Source organism: Argiope bruennichi, chromosome 1 (genome assembly GCF_947563725.1).
Source record: "Argiope bruennichi chromosome 1, qqArgBrue1.1, whole genome shotgun sequence".
NCBI classification, from domain to species: Eukaryota; Metazoa; Arthropoda; class Arachnida; order Araneae; family Araneidae; genus Argiope; species Argiope bruennichi.
In genome coordinates this window covers 28,386,009-28,407,796 of record NC_079151.1, presented here as the reverse complement: position 1 = coordinate 28,407,796, position 21,788 = coordinate 28,386,009, and the positions used below count along the sequence as shown (strand labels likewise).

The 21,788-nt window shown below is 30.6% G+C and overlaps 1 long non-coding RNA gene across 1 annotated transcript in view; it reads left to right on the top strand.

Moving 5' to 3' along the window:
• The window catches only part of LOC129968300 (uncharacterized), a 30,986-nt gene extending 20,236 nt beyond the window's left edge, over nucleotides 1–10,750 (top strand). The window contains exons 3-4 of the long non-coding RNA XR_008784394.1: nucleotides 4,260–4,390; nucleotides 10,638–10,750. This is a non-coding gene — a long non-coding RNA (uncharacterized LOC129968300). The remainder of the gene's footprint in view (nucleotides 1–4,259; nucleotides 4,391–10,637) is intronic.
• Nucleotides 10,751–21,788: the final 11,038 nt, after the last annotated feature.

Genomic DNA, 21,788 nt, shown 5'->3' with positions numbered 1-21,788 from the left:
AATCAGTTTTTTTATATTCAAAGTCACACATATGAGAGCTTTGTGTTTCATAGTATAATTTTTTCTCTCACTACATATTAAAGCAGCCAGAGTGGTCTTTCCAAAACTTTCTAGCATGCACTTTTATAAAGATGCTATCATTCCTCCCTCCAGTCTTTAGAAAAACCCATGAATAATGCCACAAGGAATCAGTTTTTTATATTCAAAGTCCCACATATGAGAGCTTTGTGTTTCATAGTATAATTTTTTCTCTCACTACATATTAAAGCAGCCAGAGTGGTCTTTCCAAAACTTTCTAGCATGTACTTTTATAAAGATGCTATCATTCCTCCCTCCAGTCTTTAGAAAAACCCACGAATAATGCCACAAGGAATCAGTTTTTTATATTCAAAGTCCCACATATGAGAGCTTTGTGTTTCATAGTATAATTTTTTCTCTCACTACATATTAAAGCAGCCAGAGTGGTCTTTCCAAAACTTTCTAACATGCACTTTTATAAAGATGCTATCATTCCTCCCTCCAATCTTTAGAAAAAACCATGAATAATGCCACAAGGAATCAGATTTTTATGTTCAGAGTCCCACATGTGAGAGCTTTGTATTTCATAGTATAATGAATAAGACATATTAACATCAAAATTTTACTAAGAATTATAACGAAGTAGATAAGTAATAAGTTCACACCTCAAATTTTATTGTTCTTAGGGGCATTGCGTCAGCGAGTTATTACGTTTGCATGTATGCAAATGTACAGACCGACAGACGGACAATATGCTGATCTTTCTGGTTCAAAAATTGTTATGGATTTGTATTAAAGTTTTATTCTTCTAGGTTTTTTTTTTTTTTTTTCAAATTTTGTAGTCGTTGTTTGCATTTGCATTTGGACAATAAGATAGACAAAATACTGCAAATGAATTCGTGTAGAATTTGAAAGAGACCTACAAATTTAAAGTTAATAACAAATGTCATTTTTCTAGATTAAAATGTTTCGGAATTATCGTGTTTACAAACAAACAAAGATGCATATATAGTTTCAAAAATGTGTTTTCTGAACTCAAGGTGACCTGAAAAGTGAAGATTTGTCAAAATCTCGAGTTGGAATTTTTTTACGATTATAAAATATTTCCCTTTGTATATATATAGTATACAATATATTTATTTTTTTTATACTTCATATAAGAGAAAGTAAAAATTATATCTGAAGACGCTTTTATATATGTGTGTGTGCATGTGTGAATTCACTGAAGAGGCTTAAAATTGTTTAACACTTTTTTTTTATGTTTCACACTCCAAAGTAGTGATTCTTATATAACATTTATTCTTAAAGATTAATTTTCATAACGAATCTCCTTTTCCTTTCTATTAACTAATGTAGTGGAACAAATTTTCTGTTTGAGAAAGAATGAGTTCATATTGGAATTTGCTGGAAAAATAAATGTCAGCAACGACACGAGTCAGCATCTTTTAAACCTTTACCTTTACCTAAGTGGTGTAAGAAGTATTGAAAGAAATCGAGTTCTGAAAGATTTAAGATGTTACGCTATTTGAAAATATTTCAAAGTTAAAAGCTTTTTCTTAATATTAAGCTTTTTTTCCTCTGACTTTCAAATAAAGCAAAAGCAGAAGTTTATAGTTATCAAGAGCATTGTGTGCAGTAGTGGGAAATCCAAGAACTATCTAAAGCTACACATTTTATAAATATTCAATCAATCAAAGCAAAGATCTGTGGTGATTTCATGGTAACACTACGGAGTTAGAGTATCACTGACTCTACATTGAAATCTACAGAAGATGCAGTGTGATTTGGTGAATGTTAAATTCCTCAATGCGGGCCATTATTGCAGTGTAGAAATTTAAACAGCTTGGGTACCAGCTGAAGTATTGCCACCGTAATCTAAACAACTGCTTAAAAATGATAAAAATTGTCCTAAAATAAATCTAGTGTAATTCCAAAACGGAAGATCAATCTAACTATTAAAAAACTCGAAACAAATAAGCCCTATTCTCCTTTCCCGATTGAAATTTAGTCCCAGAACTCAAAGGAAATGATAAAGCCACCAAGAGAATCAATCCTCTTTTCTTTCGCCCCAAATCAATACAAGAGATTCTGTGTTTTACTATGCCGTGGATCACCGGAACGAAAGTTGACCAACAAATACCATCCGGAAACCGAAATGTCTTGGAGAGAGGAATTGTCCGTCTGGTCGTTAGCTGATCTTGGAACGAAACCGGGATTCAATAAAACGAGCGGGAAGCAAAAGAGGACCTCCGATCCAGTCCGTCCCTAGAATCCGTGATTGAATCTGCGCCCGGCCAACTGGACCAATCACTCGTGATGGCGTATATCCTCGGACAGAAACTAGACCGGAAGGAAATTGACTTGTGTCCGCTCCGAAGTTCTCGGCGAGCTGCGAATAATACGTGACCGGGCAGACGTTAAAACGGACAGGAATCATCCAATAAAAAGGCCCAAATAGTTTTGACTTTCTCGGGATTGGCGGGAGCATTTATTCAAGGCAGATGCTGGATTGTGCAATTCGATAGGGGATTTCTCTGCTGGAAATATCTATCTGATCGATCAACAACACAAATCTTCGCATTCGCCGCTAAGACATTATGATATATATATATATATATATATATATATATATATATATATATATATATATATATATCATAATTGAAGATATATATATATATATTATATTGAAGTTAAATTTAGGGTAATATTTAGCTGTGTGAACGTCAAACATATTATCTTAAAACGGAAGTAAGAAAAAGGATGAAATACATTTTATTTTTTTAGCACTCGTTAAGTTATTTTAAAAAAATATTTTAAATCTATTTTAAATGTAGTGTAGTATTTAGCGTGATATGCTTTAGGAATTTTTTTACTTTAAAAAAAATTGTTTCTAGCGATCGTGGGAATTGTTATCAATTATTATTATTCAGTTTGCCCATCATTTACCACTTCCATTGAAATTTAAGTTAATTTTTATTATTTAGTCATTATTTTAAATTTAATAGTAAAAGAAAGATGGAAAAAAGTTTTCGCAGTAATTCAATCTAAAAAATTAAATCCATTTCGAAGATATCTCTGCAAATTTCGCTTGGTGTGGAAGATTTCTGTTGATGTTGTTTCTTATGGCACTTGCCACGGACAAGTCCGCTGTTCAAAGACAGCCGATTTAAGCTTAAGGGGGAGCACCTCTTGTTTTTATCGTAGAGCAAATTTGGGCCAAGAGTACGACTTGACTACTTACACATCGCTCACTCGCTTTCACAACCCCTTTTTACAGGAGGGCATATTCACACATCTCATAGGTAGTACAGGAAGAACAACCACGCCCAAACCGAGACTCGAACCCGAGACGCCCAGATTACGGGGAAGAGGCGCTACCCCTATGCCAGGACGCCGGCTGAAAGATTTCTTCTTTAACTTATGGATCTTCATTTTATTGTTTTCCACCCTAAATAAAGTAGTTGTGATGAATTCAATACGTTTATTAATCCAGTTATATAATAAGGTATGCAATATAGAACCCAATTGTCGTTATCAAAAACAAGGATAATGATAAGAAAAACTGAAAGTATTAATGTTAAAAAATTGTATTAAATTTGTGACTTTCACCAAATTTCACCAAATTCCAAATCGTCTAAAACTAGAAATAACTGGGGGGAAAAAACTCAGATTTTTCTATAAATTATCTATCGTTTTTGTGACGGATTTATCGAAAATATTCTGTATTTTTTTAAAATTTATTGGTGTTTGTTATTAATTAGTCTTTTCTGCACTTAGTGCTCATAAGTAAGGAAGCGTTCTGTTTCAAAGAGCATTTTGAGATAAAAACAGTTTTCTAATAAGCGTATTTCTTTGCTTATAAAAAAAAGAGAAGGACATGATATGATACGGTGTCGAAAAAAACGAATTCTTTATTCGTTTTGTCCGTAGAAAATATCCATTTCTCCAAAAAGGTGAAAGAGAAAAATTTTAGTTATTGTTAGACATTTCAATTTATGAAGGAAAAAATGGAAAATACTTAATTTAATTAATTTAATTGTTTAATTATCAAATAAAAACTGTTAGTAATTAATCAGAAAATAATTCTTAAAAAACTTGTTTATTTCTCGTTCTTTTCAGCAGAGTCAAGTTTTTTACATTTATCCATTTAAATGCATCAGGCATTATCCCTTCAAAACGCTGCCTGCGTTAATGCGATGTTAGCATCAGTTATAATTGACATGATGTTTGTTTTGCAGACAGTGACACTTCTGGAAATGGCCATCATTCCGTGATGTGTACTTAGCTTAATGGAGGGCGTGCATCTGCAGCCTTCGACCCTTAACTTTGTATCCAGAAGTGTTTGGACGCTAATTTGTCATTGTTACAGGTAGGCACTCAAGCTTTTTTTCCCCATTAATGTGTGGTAGTTGCTAGAAAGAAGTGTCGTCGAAAAAAATGGACATGCGCACAAAGTTCATTGACAAATCTTTATTATTATTTTTTCCCTTAATCCTCAACAGGAAGAGTCAATAATTTTTGAAAGGATAAGTAAATAGAAAATTAAATCTTTTACGGAGTTATCTATAAAACAATTGCCGCATTGAAATGCTCATGATTTGAGATGCTGTAAAGAGGAAATGAATATAAATTAATAAGGAGTTATTCATGTCATCAAGTATATCTATTGCTTTATGCTGATAAATTTGAAAATATTTTGATTCATGATGATGATGTCATGTCCACGTTACAGAGGAAAGGGGGTGCAGTGGCTTTTGAGGGTAAAGACCCCTGAGCACCAGAGGGCAGAAATCTGACTTCTAGCTCATCTAGAAGATGACACTCACACACTCGCTTACACAACCCCTTTTTACGAGAGGCTCTTTCACACACACCTCACAAATAGAACGCATGGGGAAGAACAACCAACCGAACCAGGACTCGAACCTAGGACGCCCAGATGACGGGGAAGACGCGCTACCCCTAGGCCTGAACGCCGGCTTTTTGATTGACCAACAAGAGAAAAGGAGGGACGGGAAAGGAAATTATAAAAGTTTGAACAACTTACACTCTAAAAAAAGATTTTCATGTTTTTGTTTATTTCATAGTAAATAATACTTTATTTCATAACATTTCATAACGATTTGTTTTATTTGTCAATGGATCCCAAAAACTGTGGTTGATATCAAAATCTAGAGTTTTAAGAATAAAGAGAGAAAGAGAAAATAAGAGAAGGGAGAAGGCAATTGTGACTTGGAAGATGCACACACATGCATACATGCACATACATACAAAAAGAAATAAAGAAAGAATCGTTTAATGCCTATCACTATTTTTCAATAAGTGACTCATTAATTCATCAAGAGTTGTAGTATTATATTCAAAATATTGGATTTATAATCCCGCTCTTTAAAAACAGAAAGAGAAAGATTATAAGGAAGGAAGAGCGTTTTGCATTATAAAGGGCGGGGAATAGGGATTTTTTAAAAAATTCTTTAGTAGATGGGTCCCCCCCCCACCCCCATCAGGATTTGCTACATCAATCAGTAGAAACTAGAGTTATATCTTATCTGAATGCCAACATTTATGTTTCAGAAAGAGATACATAAAGAAAAAAACAAATAGAAGGAAAATGAAAATATATGAATATCTTGGATTAAACAGAAAAAAGAAAAGAAAAAGTATTGCAAATTTTTTTCATTGGGGTCCTTAATAAATTATTGACTGTCTATTTCATAAAGATATATAAATAGATTCATTAAAAGTTTATAGTTTTTACGGAAAATGTAAAATTATGCCCCCCCCCACATAAAAAAACTGTCATAATTCTAAAACAATACAAAATTTCTCTCGATACTAATTTTAATTTATGCATCTAGTTTTTGCATAATTTCATTTTCTCCCCCAATACAACATATATTGCCGCTAACAATATAAAAAAAAAAAAAAAAAAAAAAAAAAAAAAAAAAAACGCTTAGTGGATGTAAAGTCAACTTTCTGACTCTGACGTGCCACACAACTGAGTAATTAAACAAAAATTGTCTCTTATTATCCTTGTTATGAATATTTGGGATTCGTAGATGTTGCCTGAGATTTTGAACTGAGTTTGTTAAAGAAAAATCAAGCAAATTACATTTTACACAAATCTCTCATAGAGATTGATATTTAACTCTATGAAAATTTAGTCTATTGCATGATTTTTGCTAAAAAATGAGATTTTAAAAAGTTGCGAGCGTCTTTTTCATACGCCCTTACATTATTGGTTATTGTTGTAAAAATCGATAGCATATAATAATTGTAGCCTTATTTGTTGTTTTCAATTTTGGCAAATGAAGCTTGAACAGTTCTTCATCAAATCATTTGGTTTCATATTTTTGAAAAGAGAGACATTTTCACAGATTCTTACGACATTTTCACGGCGAGATTACAAAGGCACGAGGCAAATTACATTCTTTTTCCAGAAAATGCGCGTAAGCTAGAACTTTCCAATGTCGTTTTCCCAACTCACCTTTGATTTCTCTGAAACAAAGACAATATGCAAAGACTAACACATTTCGGGAGGAAATAATTTCGAGACGCCGTCCAAGTGTAGTACAAATATCTCAACGCGCAAAAATATAATCCCTCCTCGGCACAATGTAAGCGGAATTTTTATTGCTTCATTTCACTCATAATACTCACATTCTCGGGCATTATTTCCTTCATTCCATTGTGTGCCTCTCTTCCGAGAAAAGGGGCGAGGGGGCAAAATAGCCAAACTACTCTTTTCCATTTCGCCATTTTAATCTCAGTTTAATTAAGGGTAAGTAATTTCAGCAGTTCTGGCGCCAAGAGGCGAAAGCGGAGGCGGCGAGGCTGGGAGACAGCAGACAGCCTTGGTAATAATCCTTTAATATCAACGCCACCTTTTCGACACAATACTCTGTCTCTCATTGCTTTCTTGGTCTTCCACTCTTCCACCCCCCATTCTCACCAACTTCCAGTTGGAGCAACGTTTTATCTTGAGTTTCCACTAGATTTCATTCTTCTTTGAACAGTGGCGTAAATAAGCAGTAATGAATCGCAGGGCTACCATAGAAAGTACCACTATCGCAATTTTGGCAGCTTGCAGAAAATTCGTGTCCTTATGTGATTTGTTTTTCTACCATCCAATAGCATAACTACTTCTATTTTGGAAATGTATAGTAGTATGGGTACGACAAAAAGTCTGCGAAATATTAGAAATTTATAGATTTCACTTACTTATTAAAATCAAACTATGAAGACTTCCGATGAATTCATTTTAGTTTGAAAGTAGAATGATTCAATGTAGGTCTATTGCACGGTGAATTTTAGGAGAAAGCAACTGAGTCTCTTAGGTTATATAACGATATTTTCCCGACTTTATGAGCGCAACTGTTGCAAAAATAATTAAAGGTCTTTCATTTTAATTATCATGTAATATTTAAAAAATTAAGAAGCGTAAAAAATATTAAGCGTTTTGAAACGAAAATATAGAGGATTCCGGTCCGGAGCTTAAAGCTACACAAATCATCATTATATCAAACCATAGAAATTGGACTATAAATTTATATCGGTACATATTATAACTTAATTAGAATTTGTCTTCAATTTAGATTGAAACGTCCTTCCGAAAGACAAACGAAAAAAAATATTTAAGTATTTTGCAGAAACTTATGAAATTAATTGAGATTAGGCGACCAAGTTGATAATGAAAGTTCGACCAAGTTGGTAATAAAAGTTATAATTATTTATTTTGGGTGGCGAAGTTAAAAAAAAATTATTAAATGAATAATATCTCTGACCATCTTGTTTAGGGGGAATGATTTCTATGAAAAATGTTTGAGCAATATAAAATGGCAATCAATTTTTTAACAAATCGATTCCGGATAAATGGAAATAATGTGGGTTTTTTAAAAAAAAAATGCTCTAATTGTCGATGTGCTTAAAAAAAATTGATTGCGAAAAATTCAAAACGATTTTGAGTTTTAAAATGGGTTTTTGTATTAATAAACTATAACAGAAACCATTTAATGGGAACAAAATTATTTAAAAATATTTCAAAGTGTAAGCGAGAATTTATGGTTAAGATGTTCTGTCTAAGCGAGATACTACCCTAGAAGTTTTTTGATTAGGTGGAATTGAAAATCGTTATTTGGTCGTATCGCTGGGGCTTAGTGACCAAATGGGACAGGTGAATATAGACTCAATGAGTGCCAACCTTTGAAGGCGCATAGAAAACAAATGAAGCGTTCATAATATTTTTTTTAAAGGCCAGATATGATCTGTTTGGTGAAAAAATAATATCATATCCAAAGCATTATTTATATTTATTTATATATCCAAAGCATTATTTATATTTATATATCCAAAGCATTATTTATATTTATATATTCAAAGCATTATTTATATTTATATATCCAAAGCATTATTTATATTTATATATCCAAAGCATTATTTATATTTATATATCCAAAGCATTATTTATATTTATATATCCAAAGCATTATTTATATTTATATATCGAAAGCATTATTTATATTTATATATCCAAAGCATTATTTATATTTATATATCCAAAGCATTATTTATATTTATATATCCAAAGCATTATTTATATTTATATATCCAAAGCATTATTTATATTTATATATCCAAAGCATTATTTATATTTATATATCCAAAGCATTATTTATATTTAGTCATTGTTCTCTCTTAAAGAAAAAAATCAATTATTTTTCCAGCGTCAATTACCCTCGCTCGACCATTAACTAATCGAGAAGAGTTTTTTGAATTACTTGCTAGAACAGACAATAATTCTAAGCCTGATAGTTTGCTATTGCAATATCCACATTCATTTACAATTGCCATTCAGTTAAGTATCCCTTATGCAAGACTTCTTTAAAACCAACATTTATACTTTTATTGAAGCAATGATTTTTAATTGTACGAGCTATACATTTAAAAAAATGTCGCCAACACTTCTTGTTTGGTGTTTCTCTCTCTTTTGGCGCTCTTCTCAGCTCTTGATCCCAGTAACCCTTCTAATAGAGAACACCGGGAACGATACGGCAGTGATTGTGGAAGGTGTTAGTGCAAAGGCGTCAGGGATTACACTAGCCCGAAGAATAAAAGAGACACACACGCATCAGAAAGTGTCTGTAAAACCAATCCCTCCCCGTTACCACCCCCTTCCCTTCCTTCATCTGATCCATTAACACCGCATCTTTGACCCAATCCCCCCGCTTCATAGACCTGATCTGAAGCGTGAGCTTTTATGTAAGAGGGTTACTGCGATTTCGGTAGTTCGCGCCAAGCCGAAACAATGAGATAATGACATTCTTCACGCTGCTTCATCAGTGGAAATAAAACTGTCCCACAGAAGGATTCAGTGGCGAAGATAAGGACATTTATTTATCAGGATTTTCTTAGATAAGAAAGGAATGCAATTTGTATTAAGAGATTTAAAATATAAAGATATGTAAGCAAATTTCTACAGAATGAACAAACGATGCTTTTTGAAAAATATATTTAAGCTAAATTCTGAAGATCTGGAACCAGAGATGTTATGCAAATCAAAATATTTTTTTACTTGCGTGTTAAAATCGATAGCAATCAGATGATGTTTGACTCTTCAGTCCCCCCCCCCCCTTAATAGAACAAACGAAGCACAAAAAAGTATCGGAGACAAAAACCTGAAGTCTAGATTTGTATGTGAAATTCATACAGATGAAAATATTGCAAGTGAATTTCAGGAATATTTTAAAAGTGAATTTACACGATATTGATGGGACCTATAGCAATAAAACTGATTTGTAGTCTTATTTTTTAAAATAATAAACATTAAAATATTCTTAAGTAAATTGATTGTCAAAGGATGTCATTATTTTTCAGAAAGAAAAATTAAATTAACTAAGAAAATTAAATAGTGGCTATAAAAAACGCAATGAAATAACCCAATCAACCATTTATGGAGAATTTTATTTATTTGACTTTTTTTAAAGACAATTTGTATCAAGAGATTTACAGTATAAATTTATCGCAAACTTCTATAGAAAGCACAAAAGACGCGTTTTGAAGAATATGCTTTGTGTAGATTATAGAATCGTAAGATGTTAAATTGAGCGCAAATTCATCAACCATGGAAATATTGAATAGAAATTAAAATATCCTTTTTTTTTTTTTTTTTTTTTTTTTAACAAAGCAAAATAATCTCAAAAGTTTGATTTATTTGAATTGTATTTGAAATGTATGAAATGGAAAATGTTGGAAGGGAAATTATAAACGATTTTGAGGGAAAAATTTAATTTGCATGTTTCTGACGTTAATTACAACAACAAAAATGTATTTTTTTTCTTTTACCTTTTTAAAATTATAACGAACGCTAAAATTTAGAAATTAGCTGATCAGTATATAAGAAGCAAAGTTTGGTTATAAAAAGAAATAACAAAGAAATAACTGAAGCAAAATTTTATTCCGTTTTTAGAAAAAATATTATATATATTTTTATTATGGAATATTATGGTAACTACATCTATAACATTTATCATAACTGAAGCATTGTTAATTATTTGAAGTGTAATATATTTCTGTAATTATAAAATTGGTTATTTAAATACATCTGATTTTATTTACAGGTAAAATTCTACTGGAATCAGGATTTTCAAAGCCTTTTATTCTCAAAGTAAGGAAACAAAAGTTTAGTAGACAGAGTTTTCCATTTTTTTATTTTATTGAAATGCCTATGAAGGAAAAAAAATAGCTTTTATATAATCGACTCACAAATGCAGCACCAGTTTCAAGTGCATTGTCTATCCATCTAATGACAGAAAAATTCGTCTTAGCTTCCATTCTGCATTCGCTTTTGATACATGCGAATATCTCCTTCGCCATTAAAAGTTATATAAGTCAGATATAGATTTTCATCCAAGGAAATATTTAGCATGCAAGTCACGGAATGTCAGCTAGTAATGCAACTTTTCAAAAGTTCTTCCATATCTTGTTTCCATTCTTCAATCATGTTATGTATGCTTTGAGATTCACCGATTGCCAGTGCTGGAGAAGCAGGCCAAATTTCCGTGAAAAACGTGACCTGTTCTTATAAATAAAAAATGAAATTTTCTTTTAAAAAAAATCTCTTTCAATGCTCATTTACTATTCTGTTCGTGGTACTCATTATCTGAATTTTTATAACTACAAAGTAGCCTCATATTTATATAGAATTTATACTGATAAATTAAAATTTTCTAAAAATCCAGAGCTCAATAATTTCAAAATGAAAATTTGTAGCACCTTTAATGTATATTTACGTTACAAAAGTAATAAATGTCATAAGAAAAGATTTTAAATGAATCGCTGCTTTTGTGAATGACTTTGTGAGAAAAAAGTAAACTGAGCAAAATTTGTCTGCATCGAATAGTTAAAAAAAAAAAAAAAATACCACTAACTACAAAAAAGAATGTTTATTTTTGCAAAAACTGCTTCAATAATTTGTTATTTTTGTTTTTATATATTTAATGAAGTATTTTGTATCGTTTCTAATTTGAGGGTGTAGAATTCAGGAAAATACTACAATGCCTATGCATTTTCTTCAAAACAAGTGCATTAAATTTATACTTAAATTGAAAGCCTTTTCGAACCTTATTGGACAAATGTATATGCAGGACAAAAAAGATTCTGAAAATTGAATTCACTCTTCAGATACATAACTAAGATAGATCCAATTTTAATGAAAAATAAATTGACTGAAACACATAGTTTATTATGTTGATCCGCATATTTCAGTAATTCCAAGCCTATCCTCGAAATTTATCTCTAGCACTGCAGCCAAGTCCCCCTCTAGAAGACAGAAGAAATTTCAAAACCAACTTATTTTATCAGGGATGCTTTTTTTTTTTTTTTTTCAAGAAGAGTATCAACGATTTAGATTTTACTCAGTGAAAGGTATTCAATTCAGGACAATTGCTTTTCACACATTATTAACTTCCTATAGACTTTTAAACATTTTTATTCTACCATAATTGAAATTTCCATTTTAAGAAACAGGCGATTAATGCGTTAAAACCGGCATTTATGCTAAATACGGAAATTTCACAAAGAAAAAAAAAATGTCAAAAAAAAATGACTAGAAAAACTTGAAGAATTTCCATTAAGAAATGAAATGCTTCATGAAATAACCATAAAAAATTAATAATATATTGTACTATGGAGTGAATGAAGAAAAAATATTTTTAAAAATAGCAACACAAAAAAAAAGCAAAATATCAAAAATTTGCTTATCGATATCAATTTTGGGACTGTCAACCTTCTCAAACTGATTTTTTACAGATAAAATTAAACATTGCATAAAACAATTTTATCGACTTTAAAATCACAAAGTTACTATATATTGTACTATGGAGTGAATGAAGAAAAAATATTTTAAAAAATATCAACACAAAAAAAAGCAAAATAAAAATTTGCTTATCGATATCAATTTTGGGACTGTCAACCTTCTCAAATGGATTTTTTACAGATAAAATCAAACATTGCATAAAACAATTTTATCGATTTTAAAATCACAAAGTTTTCTGGCTAAAAACTTAGTAAAGGTACTATGTAAAAAATAAAAATATTTTTGCAATTCATGGTTTTAGCCCATTACAAAACACCTCCAAAATAAAACCTAAGCCCTCACCGCCAAATGTTGCAACCCTACCTCTAGCATCCAGAGTCTCTAAGGACACTGAAGAATAAGCGCCTACTGTCATCGTGATTAAATTCGCATAGCTTCTCCAATTTCACGTCTCACGTCGTACCGGGAGACCATTCTTCAGAAATTCCCCACCCACCCCCGAAGCTTACCTCCACCCCCGTCCCACCCTGACCCAAGGGGGGGGGGAAGGTCGACTGTGTAAGCCTCGACATTGAAGAACAAGCGGGGAAGCACCGAAAACAAGACTTTTAGAAAGTCGGACGCATTAGGGGATTAATGCCAATGTAATTGAAATCATCATAATTGATGCGAACAAGGCACTGCGCTCCACTCGTTAGTTTTAAAAGCCCCGCGAGAAGGGCGGCCTAACACCGTTAATATACAGAAAGAATTCGCTGAGCCCCAGTCTCGACGCGTTAACATGATTGACAATAAATGTATTAAACGTGATTATTTTAATTAATTAATGCAATCAAGTTTGGTTAGGAAGAAAGAGTTGGTTGCAGTCCTTGTGTTGGAAGAGATTTTCTGGAAACATTTGTCTGGCCCGATTTTTAATTAATTTAGCATTCTCTAGGGTAATCTCCATTGTGTCTGTCTATTTTCTTTTACTTTCTTTTCCTTTTTTTTACACCCTTACAAAGGCTGAAAAACCTTAGTGTTAGTCCTTTTTTTTTATTCCTTCCATTAATTAATGAAGAGAAAAGAAAGGTTCTTAATCAGTAGTTTTCTTATTAACTATCTTTTGGGTTGTTCGTTTTAATTCGGAGGATTAGATTAGAGTGAAATTATATGTATTGATTGGATTTATAAGTAACTTGCTGCTTGAGTTGATTGGATTTGTAAATTAATAACTCAGAACCTCATTTCGATAATTCTATAAGTTTTTTAATCTGTTAAATGAATAGTAGTGACAGCCACCTCTTACTTTTGATATATACCATTTGTGTTGAAGACGTGCGATATATATATATATATATATATATATATATATATATATATATATTTTATTTCTGATTAAAAAATAGTAAAGTCAATATTCAGAAGAAAATAATTGAATATTTGAAATACGTAAGTTTGTTTTATTTAAATTTATATATTGCAATGATTTCTTTCATTGCTGCCAATTGAAGCAAAAGGTTTTTCCTGAAACAATCTTATGAGTAATTCTTCATTCATACAAATCTTGTAGCGTTGTAAATCTTTAACTATTTGAAAATTTACATATATTTAACGAAAAAAATTCAGAAGTTAGTTTTGTTTAGGTTGTTTGGGAATTTTTTTAATTTTTATTGCTTTTAAATATTTCAAACTCTGAAATCTGCATGAATTTTGGTATACAAAATAATATATATATATACTATATATTAGCAGATAATATCTAAATTGCTAAAATAGGCATATAGTTTAGTTAAATAAATATTTAAATATCGCAAAGAATTATATTTTGTACTCTTTCAAACAATAAAAGAATCCTTGAAAAAAATTACGAATTATACATTTTTAAACATTTCGCTAGCTCTATTAGTAAAGCTTTGTAAACTATTTTTTGGCATTCTTAATTTCAAAACCCTTCATTCATATGCGATTAAAATTAACCAAGTTATGAAGAATTAAAATTCACTGTTTTATATCAATACTTTGCCATCTTGAAGAAATGGAGTCCCTTCATAGAATGATCTTCCTTGTGGCAACCGTTGAAATTGGTAAAACTGTACAAAATTATAATACTTAAAACTTGGTCAATTTTAGTCGCAGAATTTTTTTTAAATGTTGTTACGTCAAAAATATTTTATTAAATATGATTAATACAGCCGAGTGATTGTATAAGAATTTAGGCTTCATAATTTTTTTGGAAATAAATTTTTTGGCTCTAACAATATAGAATTATAATTTTTAATATAATTTCCTCAACTGGAGTTATATGCTTATTTTTGATAATTTAGGAATTAGCTATTGGATCGTTTTTAAACAGGTGATATAATAGCAAATTCAGTACCCTATTGGCAACAATAAGCATTAGAGCTACAATCTTATTATTATAATAGTTAAAAGGGCAAAAGGTTATGTTGCTTAAAAGCAACATTCGGCATTTAAGGTTCAATATTACCCGATAACAGATAAACACATTAAAATACTCCTTTTATCGTCGACCAGTAATGCAGATATTAAGCTAAAACATGAATATTCCCAAGTTCTTCAGAAATGATTGCATCGGGCTGACAGAAAGATTGAAGACATGGACTGGCTGTTCCAGGTAGATTCCTATTCTTTCTTCTTCATGTATGCGTCAGTGCGTCTGTGTGTATACATATAAGCACATACATTTGTTCGCAGTATAGCTGTTTCGAACAGGGGAGCACTGACAGGTCTGATAATGGCGTCTGGCTTTTGCTATCTGTCAATTTGACAAGCGACTAATTGAGTTCTACTTTCCTGACAAAAGACAAGTGATGGGGGGGGGTAAGTGCGGCGGGACAGCCAAACGAGTCATTAGCACCTCAGATGGAACAGAGGCGCTGCAAGTATGCGATTTGCTGTTAGTTACGAATTAGACAACAAAGGAAAGTTTCCCGTTTGAACTCTGGAGTAATAAGTTGAACTCTGTTTATTTCGGATCAACTCTAAAATAAAGGTTTTTTGAAGTAATTGACGAATCGGATAAAAATGCATCGAGAATTGGACGAAAGATAATGAGTTGAGTCAACAGATAGGTTATTACAAATTGTTTGTTATTAGGAGAATATATTCGGCACATGTTAAGGAATCATAGAAAATAATATGTTTTTGAAAATATTTCTAAAAATGAAACAAATTCATATGTTAAGATTGAATAAATATGCAAATATCAATAAAGGAGAAAAAATATTTAACAAACTTTAAAAAATGATTGATTTATTTTTTTTAAAATTTAATTTCAGTTTATTTAGAGTAAGTGACATAAAATTATACAAAAAAAAAAAAAAAAATTAAAGGTAGTTGCAGCAACTTTTATAGATCCTCTTTAAAAAATATTTTTATTCGCTTTCCGAATAAACTTTGCAAATTTTCACTCTCTTTTAAATTTCAATTAATAAATCAAATTAATTAGTTAATAATAAAGGCTCACTTATTTATAATTATTTTATAAAGTACAAAAAAAAGCATAAAAGATACCGAAATCGATAGAAATTTTTTTTAAATGTTGAAACTTAGATAGAAAGCATTTTGGAATGAAAATTGTTTCTCCAAGTATATATGAATGCAATCACGCGAAAATGTAATGAGCTAGATTGACGAGAGTACGTTTTTAATTTCAAAACCAAAATTGAAGAGTCCATTAATATTGTAGTCCAAATTTATAAATGGAAGAAATATGGAAAGAGTTTAAAAAAAGGATGTTTATCTAGAATATATATTAAATCTTCTGCATTGTATTATAAAATTACAAATGCATCGATCATGCTTATAATGCTTTCCAAATCTTCTTACAACTATTTCCATAGTTGGGAAATATCATACATATTTTAACTATTGAATTGAAGGTATGCATATTGAAACTCTATATAATGAGATAAGATTGAAACACAATATTAAATTTATTGTTTCTTATAGTAAGTATCACACCAGACTTTTGCTTTTTTGCTGGTTTTCTATTTTTAAAATTTGTATTTTTATTTCAACTTCTTTGCAATTACATATTACTTGGTCATGCTCGTTTTTATAAAGTTATATAATGAAACTATGTAAAAATATTTAAATTTAAATTTCTTGTAAGGCGAAATTATATTTACAGAAAATACTGAAATTGAGAAAATATTTAAATTTTAATTTCTTGTAATGCGAAATTATACTTACAGAAAATACTGAAATTGAGAAAAATTCCGACTGCGAATGCTTTGATGAATCCCCAAGTTTTAGTTTTCCCTGAATCTTTAAAAAAATTTTTTGGATTTGTATATATTTGTCTATGCATATGTTAATGAAGACGCAACATGTTGGATAAAATCTACCATGTGTGAAATTTACCAAAATTGTGATTGTGCTAATGAGAAAGTAAGGATATTAAATACTCAAAAATTAAAGCATAAAGTATTTTAAGTATTAATTAAGAGCAGTTTCCATAAAAAGGAAAGAAAGTGGTTAAAAACACCCCCCCCCTTTTAAAAAATCTCTGGAATGGGTTAATATTTACAGAATAATCTTTCGGATGTAAGTGAAAGCTGGGTAATGAAACTATTAAAACTGCTATGGTGTGATTGGTGCCAAGACATTAAAAAGTTTGGAAATCTTTCAAACTTTTGAACTTTTCAAACATTAAAAGTTTGGAAATCTTTGGTAGAAAATTATTAATAAAAGATTCTTTTGTGGTTCTGAATCAGAATAATCTTATCAAATGGCCTAATTGAGCAGTAACCCAGCGGTGTCATAATTGCAAGAGGCACCAAAAAATTTACTATGTTAATTTTAATTTTAAATAAAAAAAATATTTAATTATATTTTTAAATATGTTAAAAGAAAAATATTACTATGGCTTGCATTTATATTGCCATAATAATTATTAACATTTCGCGATTTCTTCAACCATATATATTCATCGAATATTTACGTAAAGTACTCGATAATTTATTGCTAATAAATACACCATCCTATTTGCCACTAGAGCATCGAATGTCATGATGCATCATGCGCTGGTGTAATGATGTTATTCATGCATATAGGTTGTGTGCTGTTGTGACAATCTGTTCCATTAAATTTATGTCATACATTTTTTCTGGTGTGTGCTTTTCTTTTACTTAATTCTCTGAAAAAGAGCCCTTGCAAAGGATTCCTTTTACATATCCGATTTTTGTTCGATTACAAAAGTAACTATTTCTATGTCCCTGGACTGCTCTTAAAGTTTCTAAATGACCTTTTAATACATAATATGCAAAGAATGGTAAAAAGTGAATTCTAAAAGACCCTTAAAAGAACGTGAATTCTAAAAGACCCTTGAATCAAATCACTAGAGACTCTCAGTGAAAGTCTCTTTTACAATAGACTGTTTTTTTAATCTATATATTTTCATATTTAGATATTTCATGCGGCCTTGTTCTGGAAATTTTGTACTTGCTTATGAATTTTTGATTTAATTTTTTATCCATTTTTTACGCTAATATTTATTTATGTAAATATTTTGTCACTGGTTATCGCATTTCTTGTATGTGGGCTTTTGTTCTTTGTTTTATAGTTTTTTTTATTCATTGATTTTTAATTCTATTCTTTATAATTAATTTTGTTCCAGTTTTATATTTAAGCTCAATTTATAGCCGAAATTTGTCCTTTGGTTCTGTGCACATTATTTTTTTTCAAAGTCACATATGCAGCCCAATTTTTTTCCAGAAAGATACAATAGTTGTAAACCTCTCATTTGAAACTCTCTTAAAAAGACATGTTTTGATTTGTTCCCTCTCCTTCTCCCACATTCTAATCGTGAAGATTATCACTGATTAGGAATCTTCACGATTCTAAATGCAAGAGACACGCAATGCTATTTAAGTTTTTTTATATATATATTTTATTTGTTAGGTATTTTTATTAGGTCTCAATTGGTCAAATCTATATTTACAGTTCTGATGGGATATCAGATTGCTCTAACCGAGAATGTCTAAATATGTTAGGACATCTCTGCTTGGAATATAAATCATTTTACTAAATCTCGAGTTAAATCAGAGTGATATAAGATTGAAACATCTAAAAAAAAAATCTAAATGCTTAAATTTTGCTTACAGTTTCGAACTAAAAACTTCAGTTATATTATAATAAAAACATCTTCATTTGACCAAAGGCGTTCAAACTCATAGTTATTGCTCACTGGGAGGCAGGCTTACTCTAAAAGAGCACATTCAAATTTGTTAAGAGAGCTCTGCTTGGAATACAAATTATTTCTACAAAAATTCATGCAAAATGTAAGAATAAAATGCCTGAAAAAAAATAAACGGAAAACCCTGGAAAGAAAAAGCCTTCATTTTGAAAAATCTGAATGCTTCTATTTTGCTTACAACTTCGATGGAACAACTCCATAGGTCTCGACACAATAACGCGCGAACGCTGTCACTCCATCAAATATATGCATCAAACCTTTTATCCAGCATCACGCGATTTGTCCATTCCGCACATAAGCCTCCCTCACAACAGTCACACTACCATCAAGTGGGCGCTGGAAAGGAACAGAAAAAGTTTGAAAAACAAGAAAAAAATGGAGAGACAATGTTGTTATTTAAGACGATTCTTCGCTCCAACCCTTAATGAAACTTGCAAGTTTTCGCACTTTTTCTCTTATTACCAAACACGCTTCTAGAGTATTTTCATCTACACTTCCGTGTGCCTGTTGAAGATGTGAGTATGGGACGATGTAATATTGGGATTTGGCATACAAGTCTACTGCATGAAACGGACGAGTTCTGAGTTAAATTTACATCAATCATAGAGGGATTCGTGAGGGTTCAGGTGTTGCAAGAAGTTTGATGTTGAAACGAAATGAAAGTTTTCGTTGTATGAATGAAATGGGCTGCAAGCATGCGAAAGTTTTTACTGTTTTTCTGTTTAAATAATACCATATAAATGCGGCCCAAGATGCTGGTATTATTAAAAATCTAGGTTTAAGGCAAGAATAGTATAAAGTAATATTTAAGATTTTATGAATTTTTCCATAAGTATACAATCAATAATTAATTTGTTTTAACAAAGACATTAATCATAAAATTGTACTTTACTCGAGGCACAAATCATTTATGTCATGATTTTGTTTATTTATTTATTTCCTTTTAAGGGGAAAAAAAGTCCGTTCTCATTTTTGCATGGTATATTTTGCCATTACTGCATAAGAGCACAATTAAGTATTGATTACCGATTGCTAAAAAGTTTAATTTAAAATAGCTATTTTGCATACTTGAATAGTTTTCAGTCTCAGTGATGATTTTTTTTCCTCCAATTTATTTAAATAATAAGTTTATTGAAGTCACGAAAAAAATTGTTTACATTTTTTCCTTTTAGAAAGCGTTTTAATTTGTAATTTTTTTTAAAACTTTGGAAGCTGTTCGCGTAAAAATACGATTTGGAGAAATATAAGTTTTTTGAAATTATTCAATATTTATTAATAAAAAATATTCTCCCTTTAATAATTTATGATTTTATAGCAATCGAAGATCAGCTAAAGAATACTTTGATTGGAATCACAAGAAAATATATTCTTAAAAAAATATAAATTTTCATCTATCGCAATTAGAATTACGATGACGGAAGTTTAAAGTTTTTTTAATGACTACATCTACTTTATTTTTTACAAAAAAGTTATTCTCATAATAATATAAAAAAAGGAGTGGGTGAAACGGTATTTTTAGAGGCAAAAAAATTTAGAACAAATAATAAATAAAAGATAAACAAGAAATAGCAAGATAATTATTTATATTTCATAAATTCTCGCAGTGTCCGCTATCACACACAAATGGTGCATAGAACTACCGCACATACAACGTGAAGAGAACTTTGTTGAATCTCACGCTGAATGGCTTCGTTGAAATCAGGTACAGTTGATAGTAGTAGGTACAGTTAATAATGTAGATTTGATACGTATATTTTGGATTCCAGGTATCCTTGCAGCCAGAAATCTTCTACAATAAGATCATGTGATCTTAGTAGATATAGGAATATTGGGAGTCATCAAAATGTTGCATTAATGTCTTTGACATCAAAGTCTACATGTATGCACCATGTTACATCCAGATGACGCCAAGCAGAACATTTCACTGTTGTAAATAGGGAATGACAAAATTGTTCAGCATTGATCCATATCCACTACCTGTTATAAATGTTGTTGATGTACATGTTCGTAGACCTTGGATAGAAATCTTTTTAAAAAATATGGCCATAGGATTAAGTACTTATGTGCCAGTTACAAATTGTCGCTTTTGCTTCATGTAACAGATATGCGTTCACATTATGGAGATTGGAATTTTTCAAGTGCAAGCAATTCTTAGAATTAACGTTAATCAACCACTCTTTTTTATCCCTAGAATTCGTGAAGACCATCTTTGTTAGCGTTATACCAGATGAGGATTTTTTCAGCAAAATCCAACAGCTTTTGGTGATTATCTGCTTGCAGCATCCGAACAGAATGGAAACCAGTATAGATGACATTGTGTGTGTGTGTGTGTGTGTGTGCGAGATAAAATAAAAAGAAAAGTGTTTAAAAAATGTTTATCTAAAAACTATGCACACATTAACATATATTCTTTCATTATAAATGATGAAATGCAAATTAGGATTTTTTTTTTTAATTTTGTCACTAAGAATGCTATTTTTTTCACTTACTGATTCATATTAAATCACACCTCAAGAACCTCAAAATACTATTGAGTATTTGATCTTATGTTCATTTTCTACATAGGAAGTTGAAGAAGTTTTTACCAGAAGAGCATATTTATCATTCTCGAAATTTTTTTTCATTAATAACAAATATTACTCAGACCATTTAATTATTTAGCAACACCGAATAAGCTGCTCAAACTGAAACTATGATAATATTACTGCTAATAACCGTAATTAAGTTCATTTAAATTATTTCCACTTATTCATGTCGAATACATTTTGAAAAGATACTTGAAATTGACATGTCATTTCGAGTGAATTGACAACTCTTTTGTATTGCTTTCACCAAAAAGGAATCTCGTTAGGTAAGAAAATTTTCCACATCTGCCTGTTGTCATAGGACTTTCTTTCTTTCTTTTTGAAAGCTTCAAGTCAAGAATTGATGATTAATTACTGACATAAAAGTTTCATCACTTTTTCATCTCATTGTAGGCTCAATGAAAATAGAAAAAAAAGTTTTAATAAAATCAAATAAGCGCAGCCTCATATCTTTTTAATTAATTAAATGGCATTGAAAATTCAAAATCATTCCGAGCTGGTATACAAAGCTTGCTTTTCAAATGTATTTAATAAAAAAAATAATCAATTGCAATAGTAACACGGGGCAACAAAAAATGTTTATTCTACTTTTCTTTTTTGAAGTTTGAAATTTTTGAACTGATTTAAATATATTTGGTGTGCCGATAACAGCTGTATTGTTATGAAG